The sequence below is a fragment of the Neophocaena asiaeorientalis genome, unplaced genomic scaffold (genome assembly GCF_003031525.2).
Source record: "Neophocaena asiaeorientalis asiaeorientalis breed wild unplaced genomic scaffold, Neophocaena_asiaeorientalis_V1.1 scaffold46, whole genome shotgun sequence".
In the NCBI taxonomy this organism is placed as follows: Eukaryota; Metazoa; Chordata; class Mammalia; order Artiodactyla; family Phocoenidae; genus Neophocaena; species Neophocaena asiaeorientalis.
Genome location: NW_020175393.1, coordinates 15,029,944 through 15,043,513, shown reverse-complemented (window position 1 = coordinate 15,043,513; position 13,570 = coordinate 15,029,944). Strand labels below are relative to the sequence as shown.

The 13,570-nt window shown below is 41.6% G+C and overlaps 1 pseudogene; it reads right to left on the bottom strand.

Annotated features, from left to right (window-relative positions):
• Window positions 1-1,088: 1,088 nt before the first annotated feature.
• On the bottom strand, window positions 1,089-1,741 carry LOC112413988 (60S ribosomal protein L10a pseudogene; annotated as a pseudogene).
• Window positions 1,742-13,570: the final 11,829 nt, after the last annotated feature.

Below are 13,570 nucleotides of genomic sequence, written 5' to 3'. Positions count from 1 at the left end.
TAAACTTTGCGGGAGCCTGTGTTCTTGGGAAACAGCAATGGTTAAGAAATCCTCCCACTCTTCTATGTGCAGGGAAATGCCTTACTGCCAAGAAACATTTTTCCCCATATGACTTAGATAAGAGCCAGATGTCCCATTGCTGACCTTTGGCAATGCCAGACACACACCCTCCACATTCTCATTCCTTGTCTCATAAATGATGGGTTGAACTGTTTGTACCCACTGACTAATCTGAACAAAATACCTGACTTGATCAAATTAGAGTGAAGCTGGTCTCCTTCCCCCAAGCCCTTGAACTCTGAGTTACTCTCATTCTGAGCCAGTGTACAAGCCTTCCCTAACCACCCTTCTGAGAATCAGCTGACCCAAAGGAAAGACATTCCTGGATTAACTGTCCTGCCACTCCACTTATTTCCCCACACCAGATTCCTTCTAGCCTTGTTTACTCCCCACCCTGTATTAAAGAAAAATCTTTTCCTGCTGGACCGTTGAGATCCTGCAGATCTTCCAGTTGGGGTGTTCTCCCTACCGCAATAGGCCCCCTTCCCTTCCTGACCCCTTTGAACGAAGCTTCTCCTTAACTAAGCCCAGATTAGTTTGGTTTTTTTTTTGCGGTATGCAGGCCTCTCACTGTTGTGGCCTCTCCCGTTGCGGAGCACAGGCTCCGGACGCGCAGGCTCAGCGGCCATGGCTCACGGGCCCAGCCGCTCCGCGGCATGTGGGATCTTCCCAGACCGGGGCACGAACCCGTGTCCCCTGCATCGGCAGGCAGACGCTCAACCACTGCGCCACCAGGGAAGCCCAAACCAGATTAGTTTTTGTTTAACACATGTTTAGTCTCCAATACTGTTCTTTTCACCTCTCTGAAAGGAAATTGTTAACCTTGTTTACATGGAAAATTAAGTTCAGTTCACAGACATGTTCAAAACACTTGACTGTAGATGGTGATGGATGTTAACTAGGTTTATCATGGTGCTCATTTCACAATACATATGACTATTCAATCATTATACTGTACACCTGAAACCAAGATAATTTTTTTTGGTTTTTGTTTTTAATGGTGGGAGTATGGTTTACTAAGCTGTGCCTTAGTACGGGCACTGGGGCTCGCCCATGGTCCTCTTAATGTACAAAGCCCGGACATCCTGCCAGTTTGTCTTGAGCAATGACACCAGGAAGTTGACAACTAAGTGGATGTTGAACACAAGCTCATCACGTGTCATCTTCAGGTGGCCAACAGCCACTGCCAGACACAGCACCTTCTTCACATGGAACTTGACTGTGGACTTCACTTCATCAACTTTGGCCACCATGTTCTCATTGTGGGTCAGCAAGGAAGGGAACTTGCCGGCCTTATTCAGGCCTGGGCCCAGGATTCGTGGGATCTGCTTGATCAGAGACTCTGAAGAGAAGAAGGCATCATCCTTCTTGGCCAGCTTCTTGACCAGTTGCTTATTCTTGTTGACTTTCTTCAGTGCCTCAATGTCTATACGCGGAATATTCACAGCCTTCGTCACATCACTACGTTGCTGGTCCCCCAGAACACATACGGAGAACTTGGGACGGGAGTGGATTTAAGCCGGACGGTGCCTGAGAGGCATTTGTCCTTCTGAGGGTCATAGTTCTTCAGGCAGATCTGAAGCTACACCGTCTCCAAAAACTTCCAGCCCTCGAGCGGGTTCCCCTGCAGCACTTCCCGCACCACCTCACAGAGGGAGTCGCCGGAGACTTTGCTGTTCATGGTGCCTCACGCTGCGATAACCGGAAAAGAGCAATATAATGCTATTTGTCAATTATATCTCAATGAAAAACAAAACAGAAACATGCTTGACTATACTTTACAAAAATTGTTGGAATACGTATAAACTGTCAGGTTCACTTCCCAAGGAAGCCATATACTAAAGATAAAACATGACGTGGCAAATACCCAAACATCAGTTGACTGCCAGATCCACTATCAGCAGCTCCTTCCCGGAAATTCGAAACCTCGACTTCGAAGAAAGTGGCTCTGACCTGATCTTTATTTGGGTGTCTTCACTGAGGGCTTCAGCATTCCTGGTTCTTGAAAATGAAGGTTATCATGCTCACACCTGTTTCTGAGGGTCAGGGGGCCGGGCAGATACTAGCGCCACCCCCTGGGATCTTGCCAACATTCTTTGTCCACCTGATCCTACAGACATGCACCTGCTTTTTTTTTTTTTATCAATAATAAGATTTTAAAACACTTATTTCCACACTCCCAAAATCACTCACCTGTTTCCAACGGGAAAGGAGCCCTGAAAAGAAAGAAGGAGATAAAGAGTTCTAAAGGGCAGATAGTAAGAGGTTTTGAGGACTGAAAACCCCAATTGGTTTCATCACTTTCTGGATTAAAAACCCTCACTGGCCGGGGCTTCCCTGGTGGCGCAGTGGTTGAGAGTCCGCCTGCCGATGCAGGGGACACGGGTTCGTGCCCAGGTCCGGGAAGATCCCACATGCCGCGGAGTGGCTGGGCCCGTGAGCCATGGCTGCTGGGCCTGCGTGTCCGGAGCCTGTGCCCCGCAATGGGAGAGGCCACAACAGTGAGAGGCCCGCATACCGCAAAAGCAAAAACAAACAAACAAAAAACCCTCACTGGCTCTCTGTTGCACTTAATAATGAAACACAGGATCTTCAGTTGGACCGCAGGTCTGGAACATTCCTGCAGTCTCATCCCCACTCCCACCCCTGACTCACCTGCTCCTAACTCACCCCATGGCAGCCACACTGACCTCTGACAGCTCCTACAGACGCCAAGCTCTGTCCCTCCTTGGGGGCTCAGCACACACAGTTCCTCCACCAGGAATGCTGTCCCCTCCCGCTTTGGACTGGGTAAATACCATCATCCTTCAGGTCATATTCTTTTCCATTCCTGGGGTTTGCCTTATCTCTTCTTGTCTAAATTAAATCTTTGCCATTTTGTCTTCATAATCACACTTAACACAATTTGTCTATTTGCTAATTCATTTCAAAGGTGCCGAGGCTGAGAAACTCTAATCTGCTGAAAGAATGTCATTCGCAGTTCTTTTTCCAAGGATTCTTTTGAAAAACGTTTTTCCTCCCTTAATCTAAGTTTCAGAAATAGTTGGATTTCTGCTGACCAACTGTTTTGGCTTAGTCTTAGGCACAAACACAGTGAGTTGAACAAATGCTCAATTTCCATTTTGCTATTAGAGAAAGCTCAGAGTTAAATTTGTGACTTACCTGTAGTACTGTAAATATTCATAACTCTATTTTGTCTTAGCCTTATTTCTGGCTCTATTTTATACCTTTATCATTAATTTGCCTTTGTATTTCTTGCTGTTCCTAACATGTAGTATGTTATTATTTGTCTAAGTTTCTGAAAGCTGTATTAAATCTTATTTTTGAAGAATCTAGGGGTATACATGAATTAATGCATAAAATAAAATACCGTATTTCTAGTCAAGGACTCACTAAAAAATAAGTACATAAAAAGAATTGCTGCATAGCCAGGAAATGAGCATTAATCTCTCAGGTCTAGGACTAGAAATGAATATGAATCTTAAAGAAACAAGACCGATGAAAACAAAAAGTTGAATAAGATTTAAAGTTCTAGGGCTGAACTTACTCAGAATCTTCTATTAAATGTTTAGCAGAGTGACCTGCATACACAAAGTTCTCAATAAATATTTGTTGAATGAATAGATAGATGAATAAATTTGATTACTTTCCATTCTGATAATGACGGTGAGAGGATTTTATAAGAAAAATTTCTGGGTTCAAGAAAGTCTTTGTTGTTCAGTATGATCTGTTGCTGATACTTAGAATTTTAGCTTGACCAATTTGTAAAGAAATGTGGAATTCCCAAAGTTACTGTGATTTGTCCTAGGAGTTATATGTCCATGTAACAATTAAATACATGCTTTCATATAGGGTAGCAGGCATTAGAGGGAAAGCTTATATACAGTATGCTCTGAGCATAATACTGTTCTAAGGCAGTCACAGGCAATCTTCTCCGAAACCCTTTCAATAAAACCATTATAATAGGGCTTCCCTGGTGGCGCAGTGGTTGGGAGTCCGCCTGCCGATGCAGGGGACACGGGTTCGGGCCCTGGTCTGGGGAGATCCCACATGCCGCGGAGCAACTAGGCCCGTGAGCTACAGCTGCTGAGCCTGCACTCTGGAGCCCGCACGCCACAACTACTGAGGCCCACATGCTTGGAGCAGCTCGTGCTCCGCAGCAGGGGAGGCCACTGCAGTGGGGGGCCCGTGCACCACAGCGAAGAGTGGCCCCCGCTCGCCGCAACTGGAGAGGGCCCGTGTGCAGCAACGAAGACCCAACACAGCCAAAAATAAAAAAAAAAACCATTATAATAGTCTTCTGTCTCAAAGCCTTTATAATGGCTTTATAACCTCTAGGATAAAAGACTACAATTTTCAGTGGAATTCTGTCATTCATTAAGAAAACAGAACTTAACTTCCACTGTAAATGGAAGTTAACTAATTAGAGAAAACATTTAGAAAGCCAGAAAGGGAATGCAGCTTCTCCATACCCTCTCCATTACCCCAGAAAAAAGAAAACATCTTAACTGCTGGTAAATAGGCTTTAAATAGATAATTAGGATAATGAGGAACAATAAGTATTTACACCCATTTCAGTGCTGTTTGAGGATATGATACTTTGTACCAAGAATGCTTTGCTGTCCATGAGACAATAAGTTGTCAGTTTTATTTTGCATTGCTCTTTTATTCAAAATCTTGGTTTTAGCAACATGCTTACAGGGTTTATACATTGGAGACTGAATATGACAATGACTTTCTGTGTTAATGCAGGAGGTATTTTGCACGTATCACTTTTCTTTCTGGCACTGTGAATCTGAAAACACTTCTGGGGCTCCCAGTAATTTACGATTGTCTCTTTTCTTAGAAAGAACCTTACATGTTTTCTCTATAGACCTTGGACAAGTCCTTGAATTTGCCTCATTTGCCCATCATTCGTGTCTTACCAGTCATATGCCAGGTAGGCGCTGGGCTAGTTGCTGAGAGTACAATAATAGGCAAGATATATGGATTCCCACTTCAAAACCTAATGATGTTTAATACTAACAATTCCAATATTTGCAATAATATTAACAGCTAACATCATTTGGGCCCTTAGTATGTCTCAGGCTCAGTTATTGTTTTACATGGACATTTTCATTTAATCCTTATAACAACCTAATGATGTGAATGCTATAATTATCCTCATTTTACAGTTATGAAAACTGGGGATTATCTGTCTGATAGGAAAGATAATTGAGCAAATTATTATTAAAAAGTCTTTAATAAGTGACATGATAGGGATAAATGATGGTGTGAGGGCGCAAAGGAGAGAAAAGCAACTTGGCTTAGGGAATCAGAAAAGGCCTCTGTGGTAGGATCAATTCTAAAGATGAACTCCCATGATTTCCCACCCTAATCCCCAGGGACTCTGAATATAATGTGATATCACATTCATAAGCATATTAACTTGGGTGATCAAGGAATTCTGCAGAAGTAATTAATGCCACTAATCAGTTGATGCTGAGTTAATCAAAAGGAAGATCACCTGGGTGGGCACAATCTAATCATGTGAGCCCTTTGAAAGCAGTTTTCTCCAGCTGGTAGCTGAAGGAAAAGTCAGAGAGATACTTGTGATTTGATGTGCTGTCACTGGCTTTGAACATGGAGGGAGGCATGTGATAAAGACTTGAGAGCAGACCCTGGGAGCTCTGAGTGACTCCTGGATGACAGCCAGCAAAGAGACGGGGACCTTAGTATACTACAACCACAAGGAAATGAATTTGGCCAACCATCTGAATGAGCTTGGAAGTGGATTCTTCCCATCCTGGCTGCTTTCTTGAATTCAGCCTTCTGAGAGTCTAAGCGGAGAATCCAGTGAAGCCTGGCTGGCTTGTGATCTGTAGAAATGTGCACAAATAAATGGATGCTGTTTTAAGCCACTAAGTTTGTGGCAAAATGTTATGTAGCAATAGAAAACTCATAAAAGTTGCACCAAATTAGTGAATTCAAAGTTGATATCCCAAAGATAAACAGGAGCTGGCTTGTGAAGGAGGTTAGGTAGAACATAATGTTTCAAGCTAAGAGAACTAATAAGCTAAATCTTAGATCATGGAGAGTTTCAGGAATTTAAAAAAGGCTTATGTGGCTGGACCATGGAGTGTGTATGTGGTTGGGAGGAGGAGGGAATGTGCTGGGGGAAACAGAGATACTAGATAAAGCTGGAGGAGGCTGGAGAAGAGTGCAAACGCCAGGTCAGAAGGATGTTGTAAATCTTCTAGAAGAGTTTGACTTTATTGTAAGGGCAACAGTAAGCCATGAAGTGTTTTATTTGCGATGTGCAAATCAGATTTGCTTTTCAGAATGATTTTCTGTGGTGTGGAGAAGGGAATAAAAAAGAGCAAGGCCAGAGGCTGGAAAACCAGTGGAGATATGGATTTGGAATTCATCAGTACTGTGTTAGGGTAGGCTAACAAACAGACCCTCCTACCCTCCATGCCCACCGCCAATTTCAGTGGTTTAATGTAGTAGAAGTTTAGCTTGGAGAAATGTGCACTTCTCTTCCATATGGTCATTCAGGGATCCAGGTACTTTCCATCTTGTGTTTCTGGCAACTCTAAGACAGTGGTTCTTAGCTAGGAGTGATTTTCTCCCCCTGGAGACATGTAACAATGTCTGGAGACAATTTTGATTGTCACAGTTAGGAGAGATGTTACTGGCATCTAGTACATAGTAGCCAAGGATCTGTTAAACATCCTACAACACACAGGACAGCCCCTCACAATGAAGGTCCAGTAGAGCCAAGGTTGAGAATTCTTGCCCTAGGGCCTCATTGTCATCTCATGCAGCAGGAAGAAGAGGACATAACATGAAGGAAAGTAAGGACAGGGCTGGTTTTTACTGGTAAAATCTGGACATGGCAAATATCACTTCTATTCCTCCAATGGAGAGAACTTAATCATATAGCTACAAACAGCAGGAAATGCTGAGAAATCTAATCTAGGTTAGAGGTTATCAAACTACAGGAATGCGTGCTCCAATCCATCCCAATGCCTATTTTTGTAAATAAAGATTTATTGGAACAGTCATGGCCATTTGCTTACATATTGTCTATGGCTACTTTCATGCTACAATGGCAGAGTAGTTGCAACAGAGATCATATGGCCTGTGTAGCCTAGAATATTTACTATCTGGCCCTTTACAGAGAAAGTTTGCCAACCCTCGGCATAGGTAAACACCCAGGACAAATGTCCAATGGACTTTCATCAGATGGCTATTGGTCTTTGCCACAAGAAAAGACATGATAGTTGAAATTATACAAGAAGATATTGCCCAGGGAGAATGGGTGTGGTAGGAAGATAAATGATACTAATATTTACGCATACAGTTAGCTTTTTTTTTTCGGTACGCGGGCCTCTCACTGTTATGGCCTCTCCCGTTGCGGAGCACAGGCTCCGGACGCGCAGGCTCAGCGGCCATGGCTCACGGGCCCAGCCGCTCCACGGCATGTGGGATCTTCCTGGACCGGGGCACGAACCCGTGTCCCCTGCATCGGCAGGCGGACTCTCAACCACTGCGCCACCAGGGAAGCCCTATTTATTTTTATTTTTTTCTGCCTTTTATGGGGGGTTATTTCAAATTTTCTTAAGTGTCTTGGTCCTTTTGAATCCTCTGCGATGCACATGGGAAGTAGCTGAAATACAGTTTTTAAAAGTAGTAGGTATGAATGTCTTTGTGTCAATTTGGATATATGAGAAATGTCACTTTATTTTATATATATTTGAGCCTTCATTTTAAACGTGGCAGAAATTTTATCTCAGTCCATTCAGGGTCCTCTTGGTTTGCATCTGTGTCCCAGAACTGGGTGGAGAGGGTTTATGTACCCCCAAACTGTGTGGGGGACCATGTGGCCTGGATTGCCATCTGTGGATGCTGGCAGCTGCAGAGATGCCCACCTTTCTGTATTGCCTTTCTGAAACTATCTTTCTCATAACCCTTTGCCAGCAAGCTTCTAATTAGGTTCTGACAATGGGAGATACTGGTCAGAATTCGAAGGAAGGGGAGACAGAAAGATGCTCCAGGTATTTCCGATTCCTGTCCCCAACCCTCCAGCAGAATAGGAAGGTTATGGCTCTAGCCTCCAGCTTCTTTGCAATCCCAGCATTAGCCAAACTCTACCCCCTCAGAGGTACCACCAGCATTAATCTCAGACATTCAAGCAACAACTGTGGGGAGGGGGATGCCCTCTTCCAAGCTCCCAGATTCAGGTAACCTCACCTCTTTCCTTTTGTTCGCTCATCTATAGGGTGGTCACTACTTCTTCAAATTACTAGTATTTGGGTGATTCAGTGCCTCATTTTCTCCTCTTTCAACTTTCTAACACCTGTTTCACCTGTTAACATTATTAAATCCTCTCTCTTTGAAATCCCTAAAAAGGTTTTTGTTCTCCTGACTGGACTCCAAGTGGTACATCTGAATATCCCATCTGGTCTTTGATTGACATGTGTGTCATGTTCCTCCTGTGTGTACGTGGGTCCAACCTGCGTTGCTTGTCCGCTACCTGGGTTGCTTCTGGGTGGGCCTGAAATATCCTTTTTTTTGCTGTATCTCTATGGGTTGCAGGAATAGCTGCTTCTTTGTTTTCTGCTCCCACACACATCATCCTGGTCTCTCCAGTCCATGTTGAGAGAATCTTCTTGGGAGAAACCCTGTGAGGTTGTCTGAGAACCATCTGCCTAGACACACCCCACATAGACAGCACCTCTGCTTCTGCATGACACTGGGTGGTCTTCCTCCCTGGACCTTCCTCTGGGGTGAAGACATGGTTCCCTCTATCACCAGGCGCACCCCCAGGATATGGCCTTCTTCTGGGTGGGCCTGAAATATCCTTTTTTTTGCTGTATCTCTATGGGTTGCAGGAATAGCTGCTTCTTTGTTTTCTGCTCCCACACACATCATCCTGGTCTCTCCAGTCCATGTTGAGAGAATCTTCTTGGGAGAAACCCTGTGAGGTTGTCTGAGAACCATCTGCCTAGACACACCCCACATAGACAGCACCTCTGCTTCTGCATGACACTGGGTGGTCTTCCTCCCTGGACCTTCCTCTGGGGTGAAGACATGGTTCCCTCTATCACCAGGCACACACACCCCCAGGATATGGCCCCTTCTCAGAGAGATGCAACGACAGCTACCCTTTCTTCAATTCTTCTTTAATCCTCTCCTTCTTTCACCAAACTGGGAACTGTTTTATGGGCTCCAATGTGTCTGTGTCTGTGTCTCCGTGTGTGTGTGTGTGTGTGTGTGTCTGTGCGGAGGAAGGAAAAAGGTCCGGACTGATATACTTTTAAACCTCAAGTCCTCCTTAAGGCCTAGGATTTTGAAACTGAAAACTTGTATAAAAGTTCAATTCCTTTGTAGCCTGCATTCCCTTGGGTCAAGTTCCTTCCCTGAGGCAGTATGGACAAAATGTTACGTGCCCTCGAAAATGGAGCGGAGGTATAGGAATAACCAGAAATATAAATGGCATTGGTTAGTTTTCAAAATCACATCCTGCCCCAAATATTTTTAATTCGCCCAGAACCGTAAAGTCTCCTCTTCCTGGTTTCCACCTTTCCCTTCCCTTCCACCTTTACAACCCCTCCTTTGATTTCTCCCTCTCCCCTCTCCTCCCCTCAGTTCCCAGGACCTGGGTCTGGTTTGTGTTGGGATAACTCGTGCACATTTACATCAGGGCACTTACCATATTATGATGGCTGGGATCTTCCTAGGAAACTGCGAGAAACTCGTAAGAAAAATGCTTTATTCCTCGCTTTATCTTCAGTCTCTAAGACAGAGCCTGACATAAAGGAAGGATTCAACAAACTGAGGAGAAACTGATATCTAGATAAAAAATATGGTTTGTCCCAACTCTAAATATTAATGACAATAGCTAACACTCACATAGCACTAACCATGCCCCTATTCTGCTCTTAGCAATTTATATATATTAGCTCTGATTCTGACAGTAGTTCTGTGAGTAGGTATCTATTATTATCCTTATTTTACAGTTGGGGAAATGGAGACCCAGAGAGGTTCAGCCATTTTCCCAAGGCCACACAGAAGCAAACGAAAGATCCATGATTTGAACCCAGGTTATTTGGCTTTAGAGTCTACGCTTTTAGTCACTATGTCAGGTCACCTCTCATATATTGACTTGGCCTTTGTAGGGAGATGGCATATTCATTGTGTAAAGGATGCTGATACATTTTAAAAATTGCACTGGTCAGAAATGCCTCCAAAGAAGCCCAAAAGGAAGAAAGTATAGGGTAATGAAATTATACTGTTTTACTCATTTTAACAAGGATAATTCATTGACACATTTACTTTAAGCACCAGGTGACAAGAGTCAAATTCTTATCACTGTCACACTAGGGTCAGGATGCTTATAGGTGCTAGAGGACCATGTTCTGTCTTAGACAGTGAAGAAAACTCACCCTCAAAGAAGGGAAAGGAAAAAGGAACTGCAAAGCCAGAAAGAATTACCCATTTTTAAAGCATCTGAAAAGAAGGGTGCAGGAGAATAGACTAGGCATCTTCCCAGGAATCTGATCTTTCCAGAGAAGAAGATATAGAATAATTCAGAGTTTTCCTTTATTTTTCGAGAACCACCAAACTTAAGTCAAATGGTAACTCTAGTGAAATAACCATAGAAGTGGCATTTAAATTGGTTATTGAAACAGCCTTAAAATGAACATTTCTTTTTATAGGAGTTTGACTCCATTTTTCCTAAGTTTAAGTATATTCATTTTGAGTAAGTATGAGAGGTTTGGACAAATTGTCTTGGCCAGTGGTAGTTAATCTGGAAAGCTTTTTCATTGCTTTATTATTGACTGTAACACTGAAAATCAGATTTTGGTGGCCTACCTTCCTTAACTATAAACTATGATACTGATAACAATTATAACTTCACTTTTGTTGAAATTATGATACTTACCTACTTGTTTTTATTGTTTTATATTAAATGCATCTAGTTGCAACTAATGTGATAGAGTGGAAATATTTCCCTGTTCATTAAAATGTGTTATCCATAAATTACCATGGAAGAAGCCAGCCAGATTGAAGCGATGGGTATCAAAAAAAAAAAAAATCAAAAGTAAAAAGTCCTTTGGCCCACTTCGGACAAAGAACACACACACATTCATTTACTCATTTATTTAAAAAGTGTTGAGTACCTTATATACAAGGCAAAAGTAGGTATGTTAACAATGTCTATTAAATATGATAATAAATAATTACTCTAAACATGACCAGTCCATTAATTCACTTATGTCCTAATGGCTGGTTAAGTTAAATGATGGGTGCTGTCCATTTAAGGCTCTGAAGACACCCAAAATCCTGGTAAATAATATGCACTGTAGTTATAGTTATACTTCTGTTTCCAAGGCTAATAAATAGTAACACCCCATTGAGGTGTTAAGAACCCCAACTAGTCACAACTATGGGTTGAGAAGTAAGCTGGTACTATAAGCCAGATCTAATTTTTTATCTGATTATGGGTAAACATTTGACATGGTATATAACTACATTAAGTACTTAGCAGATATGCATATGAAAATGCCATATTAAATACATATGTATTGTTAATAATAAAAGGAATAAAAGTCAATGGGGAAATTTCATTAAGGAAATATTAGTAGCCCACATTATGTGTATATAGCTTTCCTACTACTTATTAAACTGAAATATTCATCATTTTTGTTTCACATGTATATTTTACAGTATGAGAATTTTCATGTAAATGGAAACAATTTATTTTGTGATGAAATTTGGAACTGCAGCAGAATCTCAGCTTTATTCTATTTTATTTCAAAAAAATTTAAAGCCATGAATAACGGTAAAATTTTAAAAATGGAACTAGATAAACTCATGAAGTCACAATTCATTACTTTTACATTTTCTTTATTTTAAATTCTTCTACTGTGTAACTATAAAACCCCTTTATTACAGAATTCCTTACTAGTGTGTTTTGTTAACTGAATTTAGTCTAGAAAATTTAGATATTCATTGATTATGTTCCTCTTTCCTGTATAAGATTGAAGATAAAAGTCGAATGATTTTAAGAATTATTGTTAGGTAAAAATATTTTCTGTGATCTCTTGATGAAAATTCTTAAGCAATTTTCTCTCAATTAAAAAAATAATAATATTCCTCATGGGTTATAATGTGGCAGAGACATTCTGAAAGTAATTGATATATGTTAACGAAAGGAGAATATTTTCATGCTAAATGATGTCTGGAGTCCACATATTTTTTAAATGATTTTTTTCATAGACGATGACCTACATCTGTATTTGCTTAGAACTTTGAAAACTGTTAACAGTAGAAAGGTTAGTACTATGTGGTACCAGTCAGGTTTCTTGACACATTCAAGTTTTAATGGTCTGAACTTTCATTCAATTAGCCCTTGGCCTTTGCAGCCAGGAACCTCTTGTTTTCAGTATTATAACTACAGGACAATAAAGCTTAAGAACAAGCTATGAAAAAAGGAAGCATCTTAAAAGCAAAAGCCTTCTCTGATCATTCTGTTTTTGTTTTCTTTATTGAACACAGACCTGAATGCTTCTGTGCCTCTAACGGTTTAGAACACAGCTATCAGGCAGGTAGCAGAATCACAAAAGTAGAAAAAGAATAACGGCTGTCATTTTAACCATACAATCATTGGCCGCTAACACTTTGAGGGGCCTCCACTAGTTCCCTGGGCTCCTCTTCTGTCTCTGAGCGGCAGGGCTTCCTGGAAAGATCGCTGTTCCTATTTCCTTGCTTTTCCAGGCAAGACAATACCACAGCTTTCCGTCAGGACCCCAAGTGGCAAAGCTACCCTTTCCTATATCCAGCCTGCCCTGACCCAGTATATGCAGTCTGTTTCCTTGAACAGTTAGGTTGGGGAAGTGAGGAGAATGGATAGGAGAGGTCATCTTTTTTCTTTTCAATATTCTGCTGAGTCTCTTCTTTAAAAAATGGACCTAGGGTGGGGTGGAATAGTCACACAAAGAGGGGACAGAGTTTTCTGGAATTTTTAAATACCACCAAGGCACTGGTAGTTAAGTGGGTTAGCGGTGACCGAAATTTTTAAATTGCTGTCAATTCACAGGACAAAGATTCATGACTGCCCTTTTCAGTTCCCAAAGCATGTATTGATGGATTGATTGCCAGATTGGTCTATTTAATGGAAAGAGGCACTGTTTTGTTATAGGGGATTAAGTCAAGAAAGACTGGTGCTGTATGCGCTGGTGGTGGAGTCCAGTTTGGTCATGCTTTCTGATCCCTAACTACAGAGTTGGATAAGAAAGTGCATCAGTTAGATGTGAAAAAGCATGTGCTGCCTCTCCAAAGTCCAGAAGTGCTTAAAAACTGTGATGTATATAATTCGGAACAATAAATTACGTGCACAAAAGGAGTTTATCATAACATAAAATTAAAAGGTGACAATTTCATCACACAGTTACACTGCTCTTTTCCTTTTTTGTGTGTCTTTTTTTTTTTTTTTTTTTTTTTTTTTTCCTTTTTTTTTTTC